This window comes from Canis aureus, chromosome 27, assembly GCF_053574225.1.
Source record: "Canis aureus isolate CA01 chromosome 27, VMU_Caureus_v.1.0, whole genome shotgun sequence".
NCBI lineage: Eukaryota > Metazoa > Chordata > Mammalia > Carnivora > Canidae > Canis > Canis aureus.
Genome location: NC_135637.1, coordinates 28,362,923 through 28,389,030, shown reverse-complemented (window position 1 = coordinate 28,389,030; position 26,108 = coordinate 28,362,923). Strand labels below are relative to the sequence as shown.

Genomic DNA, 26,108 nt, shown 5'->3' with positions numbered 1-26,108 from the left:
GTGAGATACCTAGAATAAGCAATTTTGTAGAGATAGAAAGTAGAATAGTGGCTACCAAGGGGTTAGGGAAGAGGAGTAACAGGGAGTTAATTGTTTAGTGGGTGCAGAGTTTCTGTCTGGGATGATGAAAAAGTCATGGAAATAGATAATGGTGATGGTTGCACAACTTCATGATTGTCCTTAATGCCATTGAATTATACACTTAAAAATGATTTAATACAGGGCGACTGGGTGGTGCAGTTGGTTAAGCGTCAGACTCTTGGTTTTGGCTTGGGTTGTGATCTCAGAGTTGAGAGAGCCAGCTCTGCATCGGGCTCCATGCCCAGTGCAGCGTCTGCTTAGGACTCTCTCCCTCTCCCTCCACCCCTCCCTACTGTTTTCTCTTTCTCTCTCTCTCTCAAATGAATGAACGAATAAATAAATAAATCTTTTTTAAAATGATTTAATAGGTAAATTGTACATTCTGTATATTTTACCACAATGGTGTTTTGTTTTGTTTGGTTTGGTTTGGTTTGGTTTTTTAATAGCAACTCCTTCTAAGATGAAGATGATGGTTATGGAAGATGTCTCATGCTGCTATGCAGTAAAAATTAAAGCCATGTTTCTTTTCTCTGTCCCTGTCATGGAAATACAGACAGATAACATCTTAGTGGTTAAGAACAAAGGTTTTATAGTCATAACACAGTTGTGTTCAGGTTTTGTTTCTATGATTTACTAGTTGTATCACCCTCAGCAACCTATACCACAAGGCTTCCAAACTTTGTTGTATATACAGACACCTGGGGCACCTAAGCTCTTCCAGAGCCTCAGTCTCCATGTGGAAAACAAGGGGATGCTGATAGTTATGGTCAACTCCCTTGCCCGTGCCCTTGTTGTGAAGATTAGATGAGACAGTATATGTAAAGTGCTAAACTCAATCCCCAGCACTCAGTGAGCACTCAAAATGAATGGAAACTAATATTCTTATTATTTTTCTACTTAATCTCTGTCCTTCCAAACTTAATAGTCACCTCAGGGTTTCCATCTGTCTATCTGTGTGGTTGTTTTATGTTTTGCCATGTGTACAAATTGGCTAGATAAGAGTTCTTGCACATGCAGCAAGTTCCTTGCAAGGTTGTATTCCCAGGCATAAATGGACACATGTCTGGGGAGGCACATGTTTGCAGCTGAGCGGTATATACATGTGTATCTGTGTATATATAAAGCACTGTTTCCTTATAAGACTTTGTTGTCAATCAACTAATTCAAAAGTCATTTTCTCTTACTTATCACAGTATCAACCAAGGTTAATAAGTAGAAAGATAATTAGATTGATTGGTCAAAGGGAAAGATTTTTGTTTTAATTGAAGTCTCTTATCCAAACCAAAGGTTTAGATATTGGAGAGAAATGTGATGACTAGTTATAAACATTCTGATCTATAGGTTCGTAAGGCTGTAAATGCCACAAGATGTCCCAAGTCCCCTGCCCAGCCTTCCCAGTCAGAGGTAGGAAGACTGATCTTGGGGTGCCCCTTGTGTTGAGATAGGCTTTCTATTGCCCTTCCACAGGGGTCCTCTACAGGTGCAAGATAGCTAACATCTAGGAGGCAGAACCCCTGAGTTCTGATCTTCCTCTGTAGCCAGCTCCCTTGACCACACCAGAATTCCAGGGTCACCCTATAGTGTGGCACAATGGTTAATGCAGCTGCCTTAGGCAAATTTGGGTTTAAATTCCAGTGCCTCCATTGCCCAGCTAGTAAATGTGTGATTCAGTTATTTCCTCTTTCTGAGCCTCATTTTCTCAACTATGGAAACTATTCTTTAAAAGTAAAATTCTGGATCCCTGGGTGGCGCAGCGGTTTGGCGCCTGCCTTTGGCCCAGGGCGCGATCCTGGAGACCCAGGATCAAATCCCACATTGGGCTCCCAGTGCATGGAGCCTGCTTCTCCCTCTGCCTGTCTCTGCCTCTCTCTCTCTCTCTGACTATCATAAATAAATAAACATTTAATAAAATAAAAGTAAAATTCTAAAAAATAAATAAATAAAAGTAAAATTCTATTTCACCAAGTTACTAAAGAAATTCATTAAGAACTTGTATTGAGGGGCGCCTGGGTGGCTCAGTAGTTGAGTGTCTGCTTTTGGCTCAGGTGGTCCTAGGGTCCTGGGATTGAGTCCTGCATTAGGCTCCCTGGGGGAGCCTGCTTCTCCCTCTGCCTCTGTCTCTGCCTATCTCTCTCTGTGTCTCTCATGAATAAATAAATAAAAATCTTAAAGCAAAAACTTGCATTGAAAGTCGTGAGCACAGTGCCTAATATAAGGTAATGTCCACTTAATAATAACAGCTACTAGGACGCCTGGGTGGCTCAGCAGTTGAGCATCTGCCTTCAGCTCAGGGCGTGATCCCAGAGTCCTGGGATCAAGTCCCATATCGGGCTCCTTGCATGGAGCCTGCTTCTCCTGTCTCTGCCTCTTTCTTTGCCTCTCTCTGTGTCTCTCATGAATAAGCAAATAAAATCTTTAAAAATAATAATAAATAAAAATAACAGCTACTATTTATTGAACACTTACTCTGTGCCTATCTACATAGGCATCATCTCATTTAATCCTCACAACAACCCAGTATGGTAGGTACCATTATTATTCCCATCTTACAGATGAGGAAACCAAGGCAATGTTCCAAGGTCATATAACTAGTAAGAGAAGAATTTGAACCCAAGCACTCTCTGACACTGTTATTTTTAATATTTTTGTTATCAACAAAAATAATAACACAGAAAGGATTCCATTGTCTCCCCTCCAACTGTGGAGGGGATTGCCCTCAGATTCCTCTAAGATTCCTTTAAGATTAATGTGCATCCTTTACCCCTGTTTTATCCCCTGACTTTAGTGATGGTTCACTTATTCACGCAACAAACATTCATTAAGCAGCTACCATGTGCCAGGCTCTGTGCTTGGCCCTGATGTTATGGCACTGAATAGAACAGTTGAGGTCCCTCTCTAAATGGAGTTGAGGAGCCAGCTGAGAATGAGGAGCTGAAGAATGAGAGGATCCAGCCATGCAGAAAAACAGAGGAAGAATGAAATTAAGGTGGGAAGGTGGGAATGAGTTTGGCTAGCATGATCTAAGAAGTGACAAAAGGGCAGTGTGGCTGGAGCAATTAGCAGGAAGAGATGACATGAGATGGTCTCTGCCCCTCTCCAGAGCTCCAGACCTATAGTTCACAAGCTGACTGCACAGACCTGTCTGAGTGGTCCCCAGACCCCTTAATGCAATATGTCTAAAACAGAAGTCTTTATTTTCTCCAGCCAAACTCCCATCCTCTTCCCTGACCTGCCACTGCACAGCCAAACACCCCATGGCCCAAACTATTGTTAAGTATCTCCTGAACTTGTCCTCTATCGCCACAACCCCTATCTTTGTTCAGTCCTCATCATCACTGGCCTGAGCTGTTGGACTGGCCCCTAACTGTTTTACCCTGCCTCCAGCCTCTTCACCTCCAATACCAGTACCTCTGACAGGCTGCTATCAGAGAGATCTCCAAAGCAAACACACAAACATATAACTCCCCCAGTATAAAACCTTTCATGGTTCCTCCTTTGTCTCAGGGTGAAGTCTAAATAACATCCTTCATAGTGTGGTCTGAAGCCATATTTTCAGCCTTGTCTCCCACCCTGTCGTCCACAAGTCTCAGAGCACCATCATATCAAACTACTCTTTCATACTATCAGGAGCAGCACAAGCTGTTCCCTCTACTTAAAATTCCCCTTCTGGCCCTCTCTCCCTGTAGAACTACTATTCAACCTTTAAGATAGAGTTCATTTCCTTGCCAAAGCCTTCCTTGACACCAGGAAGATCACCCACCTCACTATCCTAAGGCCCCGCAGCACATGACAGTTACAGTACAGCAACAGTACTCACCAAATGTGTTTCTGATTATATGGTTATGTAATCTGTCTCCCCACCAAAGGAAGTTCAGAAAGTCTGGGATCCTGTCCCGTTGAATACAACACCTAGTACACAACAGATGCTCAATAAGAGTTTGATTGATTGATTAAAAATTGATAAAGCACAGGAAAAAATCAATGAGTCCCTCAAAAAACAGATTCCCAACCTTGATCCCATTAGCATAAATTAAAGGTCTATAAGATGGGCATAGAATCTAAGACCTAACTAAAAACTAACCTTGTTTTGCCACCTGGGAATCATAGATTGCCAGAAATAACTGAAGACCAGGGAGATACTAAGGTCTCAAGATAGTGATTTATCTAAGATCCCTCCCTCAGATGAGCAGAACTGGAAGCCAAAACTCCTGCCTCCTAATTCTGGAAGCTTCCCTGGAGGACAGCTTCTATCAAAAGTTCAAAGACAAAGAAGCAAGGTCTTCTTGTACACAGGCCCCCAAGAAGATATTCCTTGGCTCTTGCCAAATGCACTATCAACTTTGCTATGGGTTGAATTGTGTCCCTTCCGGAATTCATATGTTGAAGTCTTAACCTCCCCTAGCTCAGAATGTTATCTTTTTGTAGCTCTGAATACCTTCAGTTTCTTTCCCCATTGATATTGGCTCTCAGGAAAGGATCTGCTCGCCCCATTTACACTGAACTGTTGTCAATTGATTCACAGGTTACTGAGTATGTTCTTCCTCCTAGAGCATAAGAGCCTTTCAAAACAGATCAAAGCCTAGAGCTGTGGACATAAAGGTCTACCAGTGGAATGTTAACTATTAGTTAACCAGGTAGGAACACCTGAGAGCCTTCTGGTCATCCCTGAAATCCCCAGGCACAGGTAACAGCTTACCTCAGTTACTTGCAGGAACCTAACCAGTATACAATCTTGGTCTCTGAACCCAGAAAAAATTAACAAATGCATACAGCTACACTTACAAATCAGGATCCAAACTTGCAGCCTTAACCAACACTAGGTAAAAGCCTCCCAAACCCACTTTTAAGATCCAGGTGATCATGACTCAGACTCAGGAGATCTAAATTCAAATCCCTGCTCTGCCACTGACTCCCTGGGAAACCTCAGTGCCTCTCTTTGTCCTCTCTTGGCCTCAGTTTTGCCCCAGGAAAAGAGTCAGGCTTGGACAAGGTGACTTCCAAATTCCCCCTCATCTCTACTCTGGGACACACTGGATCCTCCAGTTGTATGTATGTATGACTGGGACAGGGTCCAGGTAATTCCTAAAGGGTCAAATGATTAACTATTGAGCTGGGCCAGTTCCAGAAAGTACTCAAAAATTAACCTGGTTAGTCCTGTTTTCCCTTTTAATCTTTACCGTTAGTAACTCCAGTGAGGCATCGTTCCTCTCTAGCCTCCAAGGCCCATGTGCCATCCCCTGACCCTCTTCGCAGAGTGCTCCATTCCTCCTTCCCTTCCCTCCTGACTAATTCTCCCAGTCCTCACTTCATCCATGAAGCCTTTTCTGATTCCCCACGGCCCTGTGACCACCTCACTGTACTATACTATATCCTAGTATAAGTCATTTAACACCAACTGTCGGGGGTTTTAGTGACCTCTCCTATGGATACCTCTTCCTAATTGGCTACTCTCCTTAGGAGTCGAAATTATGCTTATCTAAAATTTTACATAGGGGATTCCAGCTCTGAGTGAAAGATTAGATCCAATGGCCTCTTAGGTCTAGATCAATTCTAAAATTCATGAATTCACAGATTCATTGGTTGAGGATGCTGAAACACTTGAAATGCTTTTCACCAAACTCTTGAAATAAGTCCTGACCACTAAGAAATGTTCTTAAGTCTTCAAAGCACCTGTAAGCTCTCTTAGCTCCTTGGATTCTCACAAGAGCCCTGTGAGGCAGGGGACCACTAAAGTGGAGCAATCTCCTTTCAGCCTAGCTCACAAATTGGTGATAGAGCCCAAATCACATGCCAGAGTTCTTGCCCTCCATTCCTAGGCTTTCGGGGGGTCCAGTACACAGTGAAATCATAGCCTCATCCTCTTTTTAAGAAACTGCAGCCTGGGATCCCTGGGTGGCGCAGCGGTTTAGCGCCTGCCTTTGGCCCAGGGCGCAATCCTGGAGACCCGGGATGGAATCCCACGTCAGGCTCCTGGTGCATGGAGCCTGCTTCTCCCTCTGCCTGTGTCTCTGCCTCTCTCTCTCTCTCTCTCTCTCTGTGTGTGACTATCATAAATAAATAAAAATTAAAAAAAAAAACTGCAGCCTATTGCCACTTCTATATCAACATATGAACACACATACATTTTATAATACCTTCATGCTGGCTTCAGCCTGCATGTGGCTCCACATCTAAATCTAGGGCTGTTTTTCTCCCCTTCTTTATCACCATTCTCTAAGGGGAAAATAGCCCAGTGCAGTTCCCAGTCAGATCAATATATTTTCTGAAAGAGATTATAAGGGGCCAGGAGACACTGAGCTTGATCCTACTTGCTCTAGTATGCTCCATTCAGCCCCTTCCCTCCTCCCACAGGGCTCCAGGGGAGAAGAGGCAGGTGAAAGGTTTTAGTGTAGGCAGTCATCCCAACCCAACTTGGAGATGGGCTTTCCAGCCAGAATATCATTTTTCCCCTGACCAGCATTATAACCATATCATCATAGCCAACTTTGCTGTTTAGCAGGGTCGTTCAGAAACCTGTAAATATGTGTACAAGTTAATATGCAAATGGCTATTAGGTGAAGGTGTGTTTGGAAGGTGTGTTTATGCCATTGTCTTTAGTTTGTGTGTGTCTGTGTGTGTGTGTGTTCTGTTGATATACTGTGAATATCCACGTGTATCTGCAGGCACCCTCCTGAAAATGTGTATATGTGCGAATGAGTATGTGAGTGAGCATAAGTATTTATTTGCTCACTCACCAGTCACCCATCAGTTCAACAAAGATGTATTGATGCTGCAGTCACTGTGCAAGGTTCTGGGCATGAATAAGACACAGAATGAAGGGAAATGCACCACAATGCTTGAGTGACAGACGTGTTTTTCAGTACTATGTAGCTGTCTATGAAATCACTACTCATATGTATGTGTACACTGGGACCCACATCAAGCAAGGGAAGTTCCTGATCATATAAGTGAGATCACATCATCTGTTGGTGTGGAAAAATGCTATGTTCTCTCCCCAAGCCCCAAGGATCAGATTTAAACAGGCCTCACCAGAGCCTTGGGCAATGGATACATTCTCCACACTCTGCCAGGGTGGAAGGCTAAAGTAGTGGGGCCCCCCTCATTGTTCCAGCCACTCCACCCTCCCCAGTCATAGGGAGATGAGGCAGCACCTGATAGCAGGGCAATGAGAGTCCAGCCTGGAAGCCACCCGAGCTTCACGTGTATTTATGGTTTCACAGTTAATGTTTGGCCCGGAGTTATTTTTACTTTAGGAGGCAAGCCGGAAAAGGCAGGGAAGAGATGAGGGCAGGGGAGATAAGATGCCAGGTCACCTACAGGAGGCACCTGCTCTGACAGCTGCCCCAGGCACTGCAGGGTTCTAGGTCCTCCCAAATGAGGGAGCCACCCTAACAGGAAAAGGCAAGGGCTTTTGGAAATAGGGATAGAGGGGATCCCTGGGTGGCTTATTGTTTTGTCGCCTGCCTTTCGCCCAGGGCGCTATCCTGGAATTCCGGGATCGAGTCCCACATCGGGTTCCCTGCATGGAGCCTGCTTCTCTCTCTCTCTCTCTCTCTCTCTCTCTCTCTCTCTCTCTCTATGTCTATCATGAATGAACAAATAAATCTTAAAAAAAAAAAAAAAAAGGAAATAGGGATAGAAAAAGAGAGACTTTGCAAAATGTCCCATAGCAGCCCAGCATCCCCTCTACATCCTTCTAAGGGATCCAGGAAGCCTCTCTACCAACAGATCAGCCAGTCACTACTTAATCACTTCCCAGGACATGACAAGCTCACTACCTCTAAGATGCAATGCTCTCTTAAGAATTTCACTTTTATACTAGGACAGAAGTCTACCTCCAGGGGCAGCCCCGGTGGCGCAGCGGTTTAGCGCCGCCTGTAGCCCAAGGCGTGATCCTGGAGACCCTAGATGGAGTCCCGTGTTGGGCTCTCCGCATGGGGTCTGCTTCTCCTTCTGCCTGTGTCTCTGCCTCTCTCTTTCTGTCTCTGAATAAATAAATAAAATCTTTAAAAAAAATTTAAATAATAATAAAATAAAATCTAAAAAAAAAAAAAAGAAATCTACCTCCAGGCAACTTCCATTCATTGGTCTACAAAGTATATTTGGTCCTACTTTCCCTTTCAAAAAATAAATCTTCCTGGGAATAATTGTCTTTGATTAATGTCTCCAGAAGGTCCCTATTTCAAATGCTAATATATAACCTGGGAAACATATAGTATTATTTTATAGTTTGAGTACTTTTCCCTCCTATCTGAAGTGTTTAAACTACTCAAGAGTAGGGGGGTTTTGGGAGGCGCCTGGGTGGTTCAGTCACTTAAGCTTCTGCCTTCAGCTCAGGTCATGACCCCGAGGTCCTGGGATCAAGCCCCATGTGGAGATCCCTGCTCTGCGGGGAATCTACTTCTCCCTCTCTCTCCCCTTACCCCTCCCCGCTGCTACTTGTTCTCTCTTTCTCTCTCTCTCTCTCTCTCTCTCAAATAAATAAAATCTTTTTTAAAAAAGGAATAGGGAGGTTTTATATACGTGTGTGTGTGTGTATATATATATATATATATATATATATATATATATTCTATGGGTATATATATAATACATTTTATATGTATATACTGTATATACCACCATTTAATTCATGTTTACCATATCAGACACTATACTCAGTGTGCTTACTATCTTATATAAAATTCCACAACACAATAGAGCACTATTATTTCTATTTTGCCAAAGAGAAAACTGAGAGGTTAAATATCTTGAGTGGGGTCTCCCAGTTGTGGATAGAATTCAAATTCAAAACCAGGCCTTTTTTTTTTTTTTTTTTTTTACTTTGTATCTTATTTTATTTTATTTTTAATAAATTTATTTTTTATTCGTGTTCAATTTGCCAACATATAGAATAACACCCAGTGCTCATCCCGTCAAGTGCCCCCACTCAGTGCCCGTCACCCAGTCACCCCTACCCCCCCGCCCACCTCCCCTTCCACCACCCCTAGCTCGTTTCCCAGAGTTAGGAGTCTTTATGTTCTGTCTCCCTTTCTGATATTTCCCACTCATTTTTTCTCCTTTCCCCTTTATTCCCTTTCACTATTTTTTATATTCCCCAAATGAATGAGACCATATAATGTTTGTCCTTCTCCGATTGACTTATTTCACTCAGCATAATACCCTCCAGTTCCATCCATGTCCAAGCAAATGGTGGGTATTTGTTGTTTCTAAAGGCTGAGTAATATTCCATTGTATACATAGACCACATCTTCTTTATCCATTCATCTTTCGATGGACACCGAGGCTCCTTCCACAGTTTGGCTATTGTGGACATTGCTGCTAGAAACATCGGGGTGCAGGTGTCCCGGCGTTTCACTGCATCTGTATCTTTGGGGTAAATCCCCAGAAGTGCAATTGCTGGGTCGTAGGGCAGATCTATTTTTAACTCTTTGAGGAACCTCCACACAGTTTTCCAGAGTAGCTGCACCAGTTCACATTCCCACCAACAGTGTAAGAGGGTTCCCTTTTCTCCGCATCCTCTCCAACATTTGTGGTTTCCTGCTTTGTTAATTTTCCCCATTCTCACTGGTGTGAGGTGGTATCTCATTGTGGTTTTGATTTGTATTTCCCTGATGGCAAGTGATGCTGAGCATTTTCTCATGTGCCTGTTGGCCATGTCTATGTCTTCCTCTGTGAGATTTCTGTTCATGTCTTTTGAAAACCAGGCCATTTTAATTTAGTCCTGCCCATTAAGCACCACACTATGATCTTTCATATGCCTTGTATCTAGTAAGCCAAAATAAATACTCGATGAGTCAATTATCTATTTAATTGACTAAGCCATCCATTCCCAGTAATACTTAGAATGAGTGAGTTTCTCACATCAATTGACTGCATCTAGAGTGAGTGGGAGGACATAGGGACAAATGAATTTACATGGGAGGCTAACAGATAGTCTGGGACTTGGGCCACTTCTCTAGAAGACAGGGTCTCTTGACTTCAAGGTTTCCCTAGTGCAACTGAAGGGAGAGGCACAAGAAAGGAAAAGCAGTGGGCTTCTGAACGTCCCCCAGAATCACTCTTTCATTTATTTATTTTTTAAATTCATGAGAGACACAGAGAGAGAGGTAGAGACATAGGCAGAGGGAGAAGCAAGCTCCCTGCAGGACTCCATCCCAGAACCCTGGGATCATGACCCGAGCCAAAGCCACACCCAAGTGCCCCCCACCAGAATCACTCTTGATGTGAATCTATGCAAAGAATCCTTGAGTCCTTTACCTAGAATGCCTTCCTTCCCCATATCGCCTCTCCTCCTTCAGAACCCAGCTCAAATGTTACCTGTTCCCTGAAGCTGAAGCTCCCCATTCTTTCTCTCAAGGCACAAGTACTCCTCCTTCAGCTGTATTCCCACTGTACTTCACACATACCTCAATTATAACACACATCACATAATATTGAATTTATATGTTTGTCTATCTCACTAATCTATGAGGTCCTCAAATGCTCAGCTTTCTAGTCTCTAGGCCTGCCACAGTGCTTTGCCGAGATAGTGCTCAAAAGTATGTTGAGAGTGAGTGAGTGAGTGAGTGAGTGAGAGAGATCAAAGAACATGAGAGCCATCCTGCAGAAAGAAGGAACCCCTGAGCCCAAACCGGACCACTTGACAAATGACATACATATTGTCATCACAGTCATGCTCCTACCATAAGGGTTGGGATGGTGAGCTCCTCCTAATCCACAGCCAGGGCCCTCCTTACCATTTCTAGTGATAACTGAAATATGAATCATCTGCCATCCTGACACTCTTTGCCTTGGGGAGGCCAGCAAGCTGGTTTCCGACTTTTCCTCTAATTGTGCCAAAGCAGGAGGGGGTGCCCCCATTTGGTAGAGTCTAGGAAACCATGGAGGCCAAGAAATCTAAGATAACTGGGAATGAGTAGGTGGTGGAGAGAATTCAGTGAGGCCAAAATGGACATAGGCTACAGTGGATAAACTTCAGATAAACAAACAATACAGAATCTGTGAGGGCAAAGGAGAAGAGCTCCCAAAGATACAACCGTTACCCCCTTGAGAATGATGCAGCCAGCAGAAAAGGCCCAATGCCTGAGGCAAGGAATGAGATAAGGCCACGTAGAGAAGGGGTAACCAGGACACAGGGAAGGGACTTAGACTGAATGCTTAATGTCTAAGTCTCACTATCCCTAGAGCACTTTAGGGAACTACCACAGGGCAAGATTTTCATATAGGACCTGGAAAGAATTTACTAGACTTTTATCAAAAGAACCCCAAACTATGCCACAGGCACATCTAAAAAACTCCTCTGGCTGATGCAGTTCTATCCATCAGGGTTTGACTCAGCTCAAGACAAGAATGGAACAGATGACGACAAGCACCATGAAAAGATGTTTAACATCACTAATAATTAGAAAAACACAAATCAGGCAGCCCAGGTGGCTCAGTGGTTTAGCACCGCCTTCAGCTCAGGGTGTGATCCTGGATACCCGGATCGAATCCCATGTCAGATCCCTGCATGGAGCCCGCTTCTCCCTCTCCCTGTGTCTCTGCTTCTCTCTCTGTGTCCTGCATGAATAAATAAATAAAATCTTTTTTAAAAAACTGACAATGTACATTTCAAACGGTCAATTTATGATATATAAATTATATCTCAATTTTTTAAACTTTTTTAAAGATTTTATTTATTTATTCATGAGAGACACAGAGAGAGAAAGAGGCAGAGACACAGGCAGAGGAGCCTGATGTGGGACTCGATCCCGAATCTCGGGATCATGCCCTGAGCTGGAGGCAAACGCTCAACTGCTGAGCCACTCAGGCAACCCATTTATAGCTCAATTTTTAAAAAGAGAAATTAACTGTAGTTATGGTTGTATAACTCTACAAATACACCAAGGGGGGATGCCTGGGTAGCTCACCAGTTGATCATCTGCCTTTGTCTCAGGGTGTAACTTCTTTTAAAAAATATTTTATTTATTCATTTGAGAGAGAGAGTGAGAGAGTTGAAAGAGCACAAGCCAGGAGAAAGAGCAGGGGGAGAGGGAGAAGCAGACTCCCTGCTGAGCAGGAAGCCTGATGTGGGGATTGATCCTGGAGGGGCTCAGTTGGATCCCAAAACCTGGGATCATGACCTGAGCCAAAGGCAGATGCTTAACCAACTAAGCCACCCAAGAGCCCTGAATTGTATACTTTAAATGAGTGAATTGTAGGTATATAAATTATATTCTAATAAAGCTACTACTAAAAAAAAAATTGCAACACTATGGTTCAAATTCAGGTCTTTCCAGGCCCCAAACCAATGCTTTTAACTACTACACCACACTGCATTATTTTCAGGGTTAATTCCAGAAAGGCTCTTTACCTCTCTCCTTTCCTCACACAAGCTCTCTGAGCCTCAAAATCTCCAGACAAGTGGTTTCTTCTTCCTAAGCAGGGTGTTGTTCAGATCAGTCCCACCTCAATAACCCCCAAGTGCCAACAATCTAAAGCCAAACCTCCTTAACCTGGAAAACAAAGCCTCTCAAGATCTGTCATCAATATTTCTTTCCTAAGACTCTGCTTCACATGCCCAACATCCTAGCCAAATATCTCTCCCTGCCTTTTCCTGAATCATGTCCTTTCCTGCTGCCCAATGTGCCTGGAAAATCCTCTCTCCACCCCTCCACTACTACATGCCCAAATCCTGCTCATCTGCTCTAATACTACATGGCATCTTCCCTGAGTTCACAGTCACACACACACACACACACACACACACACACACACTGGCCTTAATTTTGCTTCCTCTGAGCTCTCATGCATCTCTATTTCTCCATGCATTTGTCCCTACGCGAAGGTATTTGGATATATATTCTTTAAGGACAGAGAATTAAACAACCCAAAGCACCCAGCACAGCACATGGCACACAGTGGTACTTACAAAAATCACATCAAACTAACTGAAGTGAATTAAATCTCTCATCATCTCACTGCTCTTTTCCACTAATTGCAGTTATCCTGCCAACTAGAAACACTACAGGCACAGCTTGAACAAGGTGTTTAGAATGTTAATGGATGAAAATGGGTTGCAGCCACATTTATTTCATACAAATTATGATTGAGTTTTATGGCCTTGGTTGCCTTGATTACCCAGCTGTTGGTTGGCATACCCTGCTCAGGCCAGGGGGTGGAAATATTCCCCTGGCAGGGTAATGCCAGACAGGGTGATATGAACAGAAAGAGAATTCAGCAGTTGAGGTACTAGCACCTTCTGAGTCCTTCACCCCTTCTGCCCCTTCCTCAGCTCTGAGGCAGCCAAGAGGTTGGGAAGTCCAGAGGGGTGTGCTTCAGTTCTGCCCTGACAAGGTCCCAGGAAATGGGGCAAAGGAGAACCAGGCCAACAGGCCCTATGCTAGGTTTTATGTAGGATTGCACTCTTTGGAGGTGCCCTTCAATTTCCTAACCACTCCTGTTCCCTGATGCCCTGAACAGCCACAGCCTACAATGTTCCACCAGCCCCATCCTCTAGAGGAGCACAGCCCAACAGAAATATACTGTGAGCACAAGTGTAATTTTAAATGTCCTGGTAGCCACATTAAAAAAGGTAAAAAGAAACAGGTGAAATTAATTTTAATAATATATTTCATTTAATACATTTCAACATGTAATCAATTTTTTAAAATTCTTAATGAGACACTCTATATTCTTTTTCCATAGTAAATCTTCCAAATTTGGTATGTATTTTACACTTGGGGGACATCTCAATTCAGGCAAGCTATATGTCAAGTGCCCAAAGCTGCATATGGCTCGTGGCCACAATGCTGGACAGCTTAGCTGTCGGATTCCTTGAACAGCACTGCCCCTGCTGGCCTGACCAGCACTGTCCTGTGCCCCAAGCCAAACACCACTTTTAGACCAATCCTCTCCCCCGAGCTCCAGGGTCTGACCAGCTGCCTGCCTGTCATCTCCACTTGCCTAACAGAAATCTTTGTTAAGTTCTCCAAAACTGCATTCTCTTTTTCCACCCCAAAACCTATCCCTACAACCCACTCCAACTCAGTCAATGGCATCAGCATCCATCCAGGTGCTGGAATTAGAATCCAAAGAGTCATCCTTTTCCTTCACCTCTGCCCCACATCCAAATAGCAAATCCTCTCGATCCAGCCCATACTTATACCTGTTCACCTGCCTCCATCTCCCCTGCTACTACCCTGGTCTGGGCCAACATTATCTTGCCTGGACTATTAGAGTAGCGTCTTAACTGCTTCCACTCCTACCTTCCCACCCTCTCACTACACACCCACACTGAGCAGCCAGAGTTATGAGATCTCTCCCCTGCCCACATCCCTCCACCAGCTTCCCAGTACCTTCTAATAAATCCAAACTCACCTAGCTTTGCCATGGCCTTCATTACCTGCTCCCACCACCTCACTGCCCATCACTCTCCCATCAGCCATGCTTCAAACCTGCTAAATTCATTCCCACTTCCTGCTCCCTCTGTCTGGAATGTTCTTCCTCCAGACCTTTGCCTGGCTGGCTCTTTCTCACTATTTGATCTCTGAGTGGCCTTCCCTTACTTACCACCCTATCTATCATATTCCTCTCATACTTAGTCATTTTCTATCTCAAATGTTGTTTTCATTTTCTTCATAGCATTCATCACTCCCTGGAATTGTTCATTTTCTGTCTCCTTCCACTATAACATAAACTCTATGAGAGAAAGGATTTAACTTCTATTGTTCATCTCTCTTTCTCTATTCTAGAAAAATACCTGGCACATAGTAACATGGGCATACATGAATGAATGAATTAATGAATGAATGGTATTCCCTCATTCTGGAACACTCTCTCCACTCCATGGCTTGCTCCTTCTCTCTCAGGTCTTACATTAGGTGTCACCTGCCCAGAGAACCTTCCCAAATGGCCCTACTGATTTTCTACCTCAGTATCCTCTTTGCTACCTTCATAACACAATTTTAAATATAGCCAATGTGTTGACTTTTTTCCCTCTTTTTTGTCTTTCTTGGATTGCTCCTAACACCTCTATATACTCTGCACTTCGTAAACAGGGGTAACATCTGTACAGTTCATTCTTGCCATGCACTGCCTAGCACAAAGCCTGGCATGGGATGGATGTCCAATATACTTGCTGAGGGGCACCCAGGTGGCTGAGTGGTTGAGTGTCTGCCTTTGGCTCAGGTCGTGATCCTGGGGTCCTGACATCGAGTCCCACATCGGGCTCCCCACAGGGAGCCTTCTTCTCCCTCTGCCTCTGCCTCTGCCTCTTTCTCTCTCTGTATCTTTCATGAATAAATAAATAAAATCTTTTAAAACACACACACACACACACACACACACACAGTATACTTGCTGAAGGAATAACCAACTCTTCCTGGTGCCTCCCAGTCATGCCCAGTAAGCCACGTAGTACAACTATCCCACCAGATCCCTACGAGAAGCCTGCTTTGTCTGGGCTCCTCCAGCTTCCAGGAACTGCATCTCCCACCTCACTGGACCACTGAGGAGGCCTGGGCATGATGCGATCTGGGGACCCAGCTTTGAAGTAAGGGAAGAGACTGGAGCAGAAGGAAGACCACTGCCCCCAGGGCATGGCTGAGGTTTGTCCATTTCCTCCCCTCCCTCTGCCAGGGTCAACAGAGACCTCCTCCCAGCAGGGCCCCAAGAGCTTATCCCTATTGGGCTGAGGGAAGACTTCTGACTCCTGCAACCCAGCTACCACCCTCCCCAGTACCTACTCCCACCCCCAGTGGTCTGGACGCGTGGCCAGGCACTTTAACCTTTCCCTTTACCACACGGAAATAGCAAGTCTTTCCCCGATCCCTACACTGTGGCTGGTCAGAATTCCAGTGTTCTTGGAGGGAGCTCCCCCCTCAGGAATTTTACTTCCACTCGAGTCTCAGGCCTTGGAGATCATGGAATCCACACTCCTGTTACAGAAGCCCAGAGAGGAGCAGGGACTTGCCCAGAGTCGCACAGCCAAGGCCAGAACCCTGGGGCCCCCAGGTGGAGGTGACGGGCCAGCGTCCCGGTAACCCAGAGGTTCAAGCCACCTCTGCCTCTTCTTTCTTCCATGCTCCCTCCCTCACCTCAGAAAAACGACGTAACCTCTTCACACGTGGGCCTTCACCTCCGCGGTGTCATTTCCAACCACAGTGTGGAGTAGAGGTGGGGAGTCGCTGGCGGTGCGGAGGTTGTCTCAACTTGGTAGAGGGGCACCGGCACACCGAGCCCAGGATGGCTAAGCGGCTTCCGCAAGGACACTGCGCGGCAGAGGCAGTGCCAAGCCCAGAAGCTAGGAGTCTTCTCTCCACGCAGGCCGGGAGCCCCCTTGCGCGGTGAGGCCCCTGGAAGACAGGCTCTGGGCCACCCCGAGACGGGCTCCCACGTCCAAGGAGGCGAGCAGCTTAGGCCTACAACGCAGGTCAGAAGCCCATCTGCACAGCAAGGGCAGGCTGGGCGGCGCCTCCGGGCTCAGCCCCCCGAGCTCGGGCCTGGCTCTGCCACCCGAGCTCCGCCCCAGACCCTTTCCCCGACATTTGCCCCTCCTCCCAGAGGCCCGCCCGCTTCCTCCCGTCACCCGCCCTCACTCTGCGCAGGGCCAGCACAGGGGACGCTGGGGACGAGGACACCGGGATGGCCCCCCTGCCGCCCAGCAAGACAGTCAACCACCGCTGAGGGACTGAGGGGAAAACCGCTGTGGACTCGACTACCTGCCGATGGACTCACCGGATCGGCTGACAGGACAGCGATGGGATTGACTGACATCGACTGACAGGCTGGCTGACTGACTGACTGACGGGTTGGTAGTACCGGCTGACAGGCTGGCCCACGGGATCGACTGACAGGCTGTACTGGCTGACAGAACAGCGGATGGGATTGACTGACCGGCTGACTGACGGGTTGGTTGTACCGGCCGACAAGAGAAGATGGGGTTGACTGACAGGCTGAGTGATGGGCTGGTTTTACTGGCCTCTCCCGCCACCAACCAGCTCCTCAACCAAAGGGCGGGAGCTGCGCGGAGGCAGCTCTCTACAGGGGCCGAGCTGGAGCCCCTGCGCGGCTCGCGGCGCCCCCCGGTGGCCGCACCCGGAAGGAAGGCCGCGGGCGGGGCTTGGGGAGCGGCCGCGGGGGAGGACCTGCGTGCTGAGTCCGCACACCAGGGCCCGCTTTTCTGTTTTTCTGCCCTTACCTCCGCCTTCGCCCCGCGCTGGGTCTCCCGGTCCTCCGTTCCCGTCGGAGTGGGCGGGCCCGTCTGGACCCTGCCTCGCACCGAGGACCTGTCCAGTGACCTGATGGGGTGAGAGAGGCTCACGCTGCCCCTAAGATCCCCTAGAAGCTTGGGCGCCGACGCCTCCGGGGCCCCGCCGGGCAGCAGAGCACGTCGAGGGTCGAAATCCCCTTTTTACCCCAGGGCTCCCGGAAATCTCTGAGGACTCTGCAGGGGCCTGGGGGACACCGAGTGAGCAGGTGGGGGAAAGAGCCGGGGAAATTTGCAATGTCTCTGTTACGGGGCCCAGAATTGCCCCCTCTCCGCCGCTTGCCCCCTCCTCCCATCCCGCTAGACCTCAGCAGCTCCTGTGCAAATTCACTACTTTCCAGGAGACTTCTAGAGCGTGGTGAACACTGTAGAGCCCCTAGGTGGCAGCAAAGCCCCGAGAAAGTGGTCCCCAAAGGGCTCCTCCGTTCCGCCCCAATACCAGAAAGGCTGGGAAGGACTGAGTCCCTTCAGAAAGGAGGAAAGTGAAGTCCAGAGCGTCAGGAACATGCTCACATCACGAAGCGGTTTGAACTCCAACTTCCTGCTCCAGGAGAAGAGAAGACAAGGCGGCGATAGGAGAGGCTAACAGGGAGGGTCCATAGAAAGGGATGGCTCGGAGCGCAGAAGCGCTCAGACGTGCTGTCCGCCAGGTGTGACCCTGGGAGCCGCCTCACCCGTGTGAGGCTCCATTTCCTTACCTGTAGAATTGGGGACAAGAAGGATACCTGCTTCAGGCACCTGGGTGGCTCAGTCATGATCCCAGGGTAGTAAGATTGAGTCCCGCATCAGACTCTGTCCAGTGAGGAATCCGCTTCTCCTTCTGTCCCTCCCCCCACTCTCGCTTGCACTCTCTTCTTTCTCTCAAAAATAAATAAAATCTTAAAAAAAAAAAAAAAAAAAGGAAGGGTTTGTTTCATGGTTTGTTTTGAGGATTAACTGGATGCTGCATGGAAATCACTTAGGACGGTACCTGGCGCCTAGTAAGTGCTCAGTACATAGTAAGTTAATGAAGTAAAGCAGTGTTCTACAGACCACCAAGACAACACCTAGCTGGTATCCGAGGGTAATGGATACTCTTTTTTAATGTGTCAACCTGGCCAAGTTACACTCCTGTTATTCAATCAAACACTAGGTCTAAATGTTGTGATGAGGTATTTTGTAGATGCAATTAAATAAATTGACTTTAAAGGAAATTATCCTAGATAATCTTGGTGGGCCTGACTCAATCAGTTGAAAGACCTTAAAATCAGAGCTGGGAAAAAAAAAATCAGAGCTGGGAGTTCCCTGAGGAAGAAATTCTGCCTGTGGACAGAAGAGTCTGCCCTTGGCAAGAGTTCTAGCCTGATCCTAATGAGTTCAAACTCGCCTAGCCAGCCCCACAATATCATGAGCCAACTCCTTGCAATAAATTCCTTAATATACATCTCCTATTACTACCATTTCTCTGGTTGAACCCTAATACCCAGAGGAAGTGAGGAGTCTGTGTGTATGTGTGTGCACATGTGCATGCTGGGATCACAGAGCCCAGTCCTTGTGTTTATTCACTCCTTATTAAACTCAGGGTGCCTTTGAGTCCTATAGTTAGGGGCCATAGCAAAACTTTAGTTGTTCAATGATAGGCCTAGGGTAGGTCTAGGATGTGGATGGGAATGGAAGGCCCAGGTATAGGCCCCTTACTCCCCTCTACCAGGCCTCATGGATGCCACCTGCTTATTTCTGGGCTTCCTCTACAGTCCCCTCTTCCCAGGGGAGACCAGACTCATCCTCCTCCCGCTGAAGTAGGTGTAGGATTAGGAATAAGGGGTATAACCATGCTGTCTCTCTGAGAGCCAGCTGGTGAGGAGGAGGCTTCTCCCTCAGCAACCAACTGGTCCACACGTCTCTGTACCTTGCCTCTCCCGCCTCCATCCCACATCCCTGTGTCATGTGCACACCCACACTTCTGCCCTCCCACCCTGATTCTAACATTCATCGATTACTGTCTATGAGGAGCACTGTGCCAGGTGCTTTCCTCATATCACTTAAACCTCAGCACAAACCTATGAGATGGAAATTAATGCTGTCATTATCCACATTTTACAGAGGAGGAGGCTGAGGCACAGAGCCATGTTCTCAGCCTTCCGCCTGTTCCTCCTTCTGGGGAGACCTGCCCAGGGCAGAACCTTAAAGGTCAGCTGAGAACAGCTGTGGTGGAAAGAAAGCAACTGTGATAGCAAAGCTTCGCTGAACTGTGGAGTTTCACCACATCTCAGACCCTCTGCTCCCCAGCAAATGGTTGTGGTGAAGATCAAGTAGGTGGACAGCCTGAAAGCACTTGGTTTTCCTTCCTTGGGTCCTTCCTCCCTCCCTCCTTTCCTTCCTTCCTCTCTTCCCCCCTTCCTCCTTTCCTCCCTTCCTCCAAATTCTGGACCAAGTCTGAGCCTCAGTTTCCTCATCTGTGAGGTGGGCCGGTGAGGAGCTCCCTCCCTGGCCTCCTGTGGGGACAGTAAAGCAGCTGGCATGCATTAGCACTCAGGCCTCCAGCCTGCTCTCTCCACACCTATTAGGGGTTTGGTGAAAATGAAGGCTCTGTGCTCTAAACACAAGAGATTGCTATTACTGCTCCCCAGATATGGTCCCCTACCCCCTAAAAAAATAAAACAAAATAAATCCTTCTTCCAAGGCTCAGCATTTAAGGAGGCACTCCTTTTAAAGGCTGCCCCTGATACTGTCTGCCTCCTTAAATATTGCACCCTGGGCACCTCTCTTGCCTGCTCTGCTTCCTTATTTGAGAGAAAGCAGAGTCACACCCCCACTCCAAGTCACTCATGCCATCCCAAGTGTCATCCCAAGTCCGTCCTCAGCCTCACGTTGTTTTTTTTTTTTTTTTTTAAGATTTTGTTTATTTATTTGAGAGAGAGAGCACAGGAGTGGGGGCCATGGTGGGGAGGTGGGCAGAGAGATGAGCAGACTCCCTGATGAGCAGGGAGCCTGATGCAGGCTGGACCCTGAGCCTCCCGGGGCGGGGGGGGGGGGGGCAACCCCACCCTCACACTTATCTAGTCCTTGAGCAAATCCTGTCAGCTCTACTCACTATGTCTCTCTCTCATTGCCACCACCCAGGTCCCTGCCTCCTAATCAACTTCCTTGGCAAACTGCCCTCCCACTCTACCCCACACGACAGCAAGGGCAAGATTTCTAAAATGCAAACAGGATCATGTCTCCCACTCCTCAAAACACTTCCATGAGGCTTCCCAGTGCTCCAAGGCCTCGTCCCTGTCATCTTCTCTAGCCTCAACACCCACCCAGCTGCCTCCAATTCTTCATCGGCTATCTGGCCTCCTTTTAGTTCCTGGTGCTCTGCATGCTCCCTTTGCACATACCATTTCCTCTGCCAGAACACTTCTCCCCACTCCACCTCAGTGGGGCTTAGTGAACTCCCCTCCTGCCCAGGCTGCTTCACATACTCCCATTAAACACGTCTCTGGTGTTCTATGCCTTCCATTCCCAGCACTGCAGTCTGCACCTCAGCATTCATTGGGTGGCCGCAGGATTTTCCCCAGCCCTAGTACACACACCTCTGTGAGCTCCATTAGTCCAGGGGCCTGGGCTGGTTTTGTTCACTATGGTCTCCCTGGTGCCCACACACAAAGTTGAATCAATGCTTGTTCAATGAACATAGGTGAGGGAGTAAGGCATCTGCCTGATTATGGCGGGGGGGGGGGGCACATTCCCTCATTTACTTAGGCCCAGTGTTTACCTGTCATCCTGATGTAATAATAATAATAATAGTGCCCATCTTCACTCTCAAGTGTCCTGGTTTAGTGATACACTGTATGGTCAAGCCTAGTTATTAGAGCACTGCTTGGGTGGCTTAAAGCATCTGCCTTCAGCTCAGGTCATGATCCCAGGGCTCTGGGATTGAGCCCCACATCAGGCTCCCTCCTCAGTGGAGAGTCTGCTGCTCCTTCTCCCTCTTCCCCACCACCCTCCCCGGGCTTATCCTCTCTCTCACCCACTCTCTCTCTCTCTCTCAAATAAATAAAATCTTTTTTAAAAAGTTCACCCCAGAGCTTCTTTCCTAGCCCCATACTGGTTTCCCATTTTCCCCTACAAGCCCAAAGCTTTTTCTTCTTGCTCCTGAGATATTTTTCTTCTTTTAATATTCTCCCTGCATTGCCCCAACCCCCAGATATACTGTTTGCCCATTTCTCTGCAAAACTGTCCTCCCAGAGAGTTGCCATGGTGATTGAATGATGTCACTGCCCTGGAAACAGTTGCCTAGGAGATGAGTGATGTCATTTCCAGGAGGTGATTGCCATGGTAACCATCTCAGTGAAACTAGGGGGTAGCCAGGAAAGTGAAGGGGGGTGGAGGGCGGATGCAGAAGGGACAAATGTGAAGGGCGGAAGGAAAGGGGGGGTAACAGGAAAAAAGGCCAGGAAGAGGATGAGGACCATCCCAGAGCAGTTGAAAATAACAGAATCTCAGAAATGGAAAAGCACGCAAAGACCACCAAAAGCCGACCCACCTCATTTTTAGAGGTTGCTGAGAAGCCAAGACTTACTCAAGGTCATACCACTAATTTACAAATGATGTTAAAACAAAGCCTGAGGCATCATGACCCTCTGTTTCTTATGTGGCTCATTGATAGACCTGGGTAGTGAAATAAAGGATTCCTTTTGGTCATTTCTTTTTAAAAATTTAAATTGATTTAAAAATCAATCAATTGTTCATGAATTCAAGAAATTCTTGTGTGCTGTATGCTAGGCCCTGTAAAGAACCTGGGTGACATTTTCATGGTTACTTTATTATTTTATGTTGATTGTATCTCCCCCACTAGTGTTAGCCCCACGAGGACAGGCAATACAACACCCCGCCCAATGTCTACCATATAGTAAGGGCTCAATGTATTTGTTGAATGAGTGAAGATGGAGCGACAATGCCATTGTGTGGTATAGACCCATAGTGCAGGAACCCAGAGAGAGGATTGTAAATCACTCTCAAATGGGATTTCATAGACAGGATTTGGATAGGTCAAGAGAAGAAAGATATTCCAGAAGAGAAGAGCAATGGCCTGAGCCAACGTGAGAGTAGGCTAAGCGGCTTGGATCCAGCTGCACAGAGATTTCACCTAGTGGTGCTTTGGTTCACCCCTTGAGTCACACTGTAGCTGTACCACCTATAAGCATCCTCCCTTCTGGAAGGAGCTCCAAGGATTAGGAGGAAGAAAGGCATTAAAGTCCCATGTTGCTGGATATTCCTGGAGGGGGCGGGGCAGGGAATGATTTGAAGAGGCAAATGTAAAGAAGGTAACTAAGAGAAGTCTGGCTGACAAGGAAGAAAAGGGTCCCATCAAGGAAGACCTAGAATATCAGGCTTCCAGTCTCTGCCTGAAGACAACATGCTCATGAAAAGAACCTGCACAGGACCTGCTCTGCCACTTCCCTGCTGTGTGACCACGTGGAAGTCTGTTCCTCACTGAGCCTCTCAACTGCAGCTATAATCTCATTCACAGGATTGTTGGCTTCAATATGTATGTAAAGCCCCATTTAGCAGGGTGACTCTTAAGTCACACACAGAAGGCAGTCAGCAAATATTATTTTCCCTTTCCTCTCTGGTACAGTCTCTGCCTTCCCAAACGGCATGGAAGTTATACTTTAGGAAAATGAACTTGACAGTGGATTTCTTCATTCTTTAACTCACCCAAATCTTGGAGCCCTTACTCCACTATGCACAAGAGTTCTATGGCCCAGTAGAGGTGCACAGGAATTCAGAATAATAATGCAAAGATTAATCCAAAGTCACCGGTGGAGGCTCCCAGACAGATCAGAGGTTTCATAACAGCATTTCATTAGGCCTGAAAAAAAGGATTATTTATTTATTTATATTTTTTCTTAAATATATATTATTTTTTATTGGTGTTCAATTTGCCAACATATAGAATAACACCCAGTGCTCATCCCATCAAGTGCCCCCCTCAGTGCCCATCACCCCCTGCCCACCTCCCTTTCCACCACCCCTTGTTTGTTTCCCAGAGTTAGGAGTCTCCCATGTTCTGTCTCCCTTTTTTTTTTTTTTTTTTTTTTTTAATTTTTATTTATGATAGTCACACACACAGAGAGAGAGAGAGGCAGAGACACAGGCAGAGGGAGAAGCAGACTCCATGCACCGGGAGCCCGATGTGGGATTCGATCCCGGGTCTCCAGGATCGCGCCCCGGGCCAAAGGCAGGCGCTAAACCGCTGCGCCACCCAGGGATCCCGCTGTCTCCCTTTCTGATATGAAAAAAAGGATTTGATTTGAGTGGGATGGTGGATAGACTGGAAAAGGAAGAGGAGAGACAAGAGAGGAAGGAAGGCAAGCTATTGTACTTTCCTAGGACTCCTTTTCTCCAAATGAAGAGAAATTTTAAAAACATGGTATAGTGGAAAGAGCCTTGGAGGACTGCCTCAGTTTTGATCTCAGTATTACTCTTACTGTGTACCTCATACCACCTGATACCTGTTTTCCTCATGTTAAAAAATTATCATTCCTACCTTCCAGGGGTGCCATGAAGATCCAGAGACCACACACCTAAAGTGTACAGAACATAGTAGGTATTTGAAAAGGTTGTTTTCATCAGCCTAATGACTGGGTTTTATAAAGGAAGATGATCTGTTAAGTCCCAGCCAGCTGTGATTCTGGGTTTGTGCTTCCCTGGAGGGTCTCCTGAGAAGTGAAAACTGTCTGTAAGAATGTATAGAAGATGGTGTGGCGGACCCCAAAGTCAGAGTACAGCCTCATTTACAGACCCAAGAGACATCTAGGACTCCCCAGTCTGGAGAGATTTAAGATAGCCAAACATTTTTACCTGACAATAGCTCCATTATCAAGAATCTTATACCCTGAAGCAGCCCAAATGTCCACTGATTGATAAAGAAAATGTGATACACACACAGCCATATTCAGTCATAAAAAAAGAATGAAATCTTGCCATGTGCAACAGGGATGGAATTAGAGATTATGCTAAGTGAAATAAATCAGAGAAAGACAAATACTGTATTTCACTCATATGTGGAATTTTTTTTAAGATGTTATTTATATTCATGAGAGACACAGAGAGAGAGAGAGGCAGAGACACAGGCAGAGGGAGAAGCAGGCTCCATGCAGGGAGCCTGATGTGGGACTCAATCCCGGGACTCCAGGATCACACCCTGAGCCAAAGGCAGGCGCTAAACCACTGAGCCACCCAGGGATCCTCCGTATGTGGAATTTAAGAAACAAAACAAACAAAGGGAAAAAGAGACAAACCAAGAAACAGACTCTTAATTATAGAGAACTGATGGTCACCAGAGGGGAGGTGAGAGGGAGTTAAATAGGTAATAGCAATTAAGAAGAGCACTCCTTGTCATGAGCACTAGATGATTAAAATACAAACTTAAAAAAAAAAAAAAGAATCCAATATCCTTTCTTCCAATTGAAACAAATGGTTTTTTGAGCAGGGCTTGAGGAGTTACTGAAAATCTGAAGCAACAGCACCAATTTAATATCTGGGTGTTGGGGCAATGCAAGGAGAATATTAAAAGAAGAAAAATATTTCAGGAGCAAGAAGAAAAAGCTTTGGGCTTGTAGGGGAAAATGGGAAACCAGTACGGGGCTAGTAGAATTCCTTCAACTCCAAATGAAAACATTAAAAGCAGTGAAAGTGTCCCCAGAATGGAATGTATGCCACATTTTTCCTTCTCCATCCCAAGAGCATAGTAAAGAGGACTTAAAGAATCTGGATGCTAGTCTGGGTTCTATTACCAATTTTCCGGTATGACTCTGGGAAAACCATTTCATCACCCCTCCTGTAACATTGAGACGACCCTATCATTTCATAAATTTATCCTGACAAGTTTTAAAACATGAGTGTGCAAAACGAAAGATTTGATTTTTTTAATAGAGAAGCCTTCCAGGTATATGGCATATGTAATCTATAGTTCCCCCAGGTGCTCTCAAAACTATTTATCACTTGCGGGGCTGAAGTGTAATTATGTGTGCTTACATTCCCATACTCCCGTTCCCAAAGATGCCTTACAGAGTACTTTGAGTTGAATGAAAACATACTACAAATCCTATACTTACTAAAAAACAAGAGATAGAAGTCTCAAAAAGTTGTGTGGCTTGTCAAGGCTGCCTGTAGCATGACACTGTCAGAACCCAGGAGGGCACTTAGAACTCTGGATTAGAAGTCTTAGGCCATCCTCTGGCTTACCAGCTGCATGAATGCCAAAGGTTCACTCACAACCTCTGCACCTCAGCTTTCTTCATTTGCAAGGTGGGGACGAAATTTCATAACACACCTATGAAATGAAAATATGAGTTCTTTTCCTAAAGCTCTTTCTGTGAAGGGCATTTCAAATGTAGTCGAGTTTTAATGTTTACAGGTTTATAACAGTTAAGTATCTTGGCCACATAAAGCTGGTAGCTTTAAAAGAACTGACCTTGGGCAGCCCGGGGTGGGGGTGGGGGTGGCCCTCAGCAGTTTAGCGCCGCCTTCAGCCCAGGGTGTGATCCTGGAGACCTGGGATGGAGTCCCACATTGGGCTCCCTGCTTGTGGCCTGCTTATCCCTCTGCCTGTGTCTCTGCCTCTCATGAATAAGTAAAATCTTAAAAACAAAAACAAAAAAACCCTGACCTACTAACTAAAGTGAAACTCAATAACCACTTTAGCAATTAGGACAACCTGAAACAGGCTTTCTAGTATGTTAGGAGCACATGGGTCATACCTCTACTTCAGGATAAGCATACAGGGTAAACTTCTAAGGCTTAG

The 26,108-nt window shown here is 46.2% G+C and overlaps 1 long non-coding RNA gene across 1 annotated transcript in view; it reads right to left on the bottom strand.

The window, feature by feature from the left end:
- The window catches only part of LOC144299085 (uncharacterized), a 47,664-nt gene extending 24,464 nt beyond the window's left edge, over nt 1–23,200 (bottom strand). The window contains exons 1-4 of the long non-coding RNA XR_013365882.1: nt 23,018–23,200; nt 17,846–18,030; nt 17,264–17,363; nt 16,161–16,929 (exon numbers count right to left, since the gene is read on the bottom strand). This is a non-coding gene — a long non-coding RNA (uncharacterized LOC144299085). The remainder of the gene's footprint in view (nt 1–16,160; nt 16,930–17,263; nt 17,364–17,845; nt 18,031–23,017) is intronic.
- Nucleotides 23,201–26,108: the final 2,908 nt, after the last annotated feature.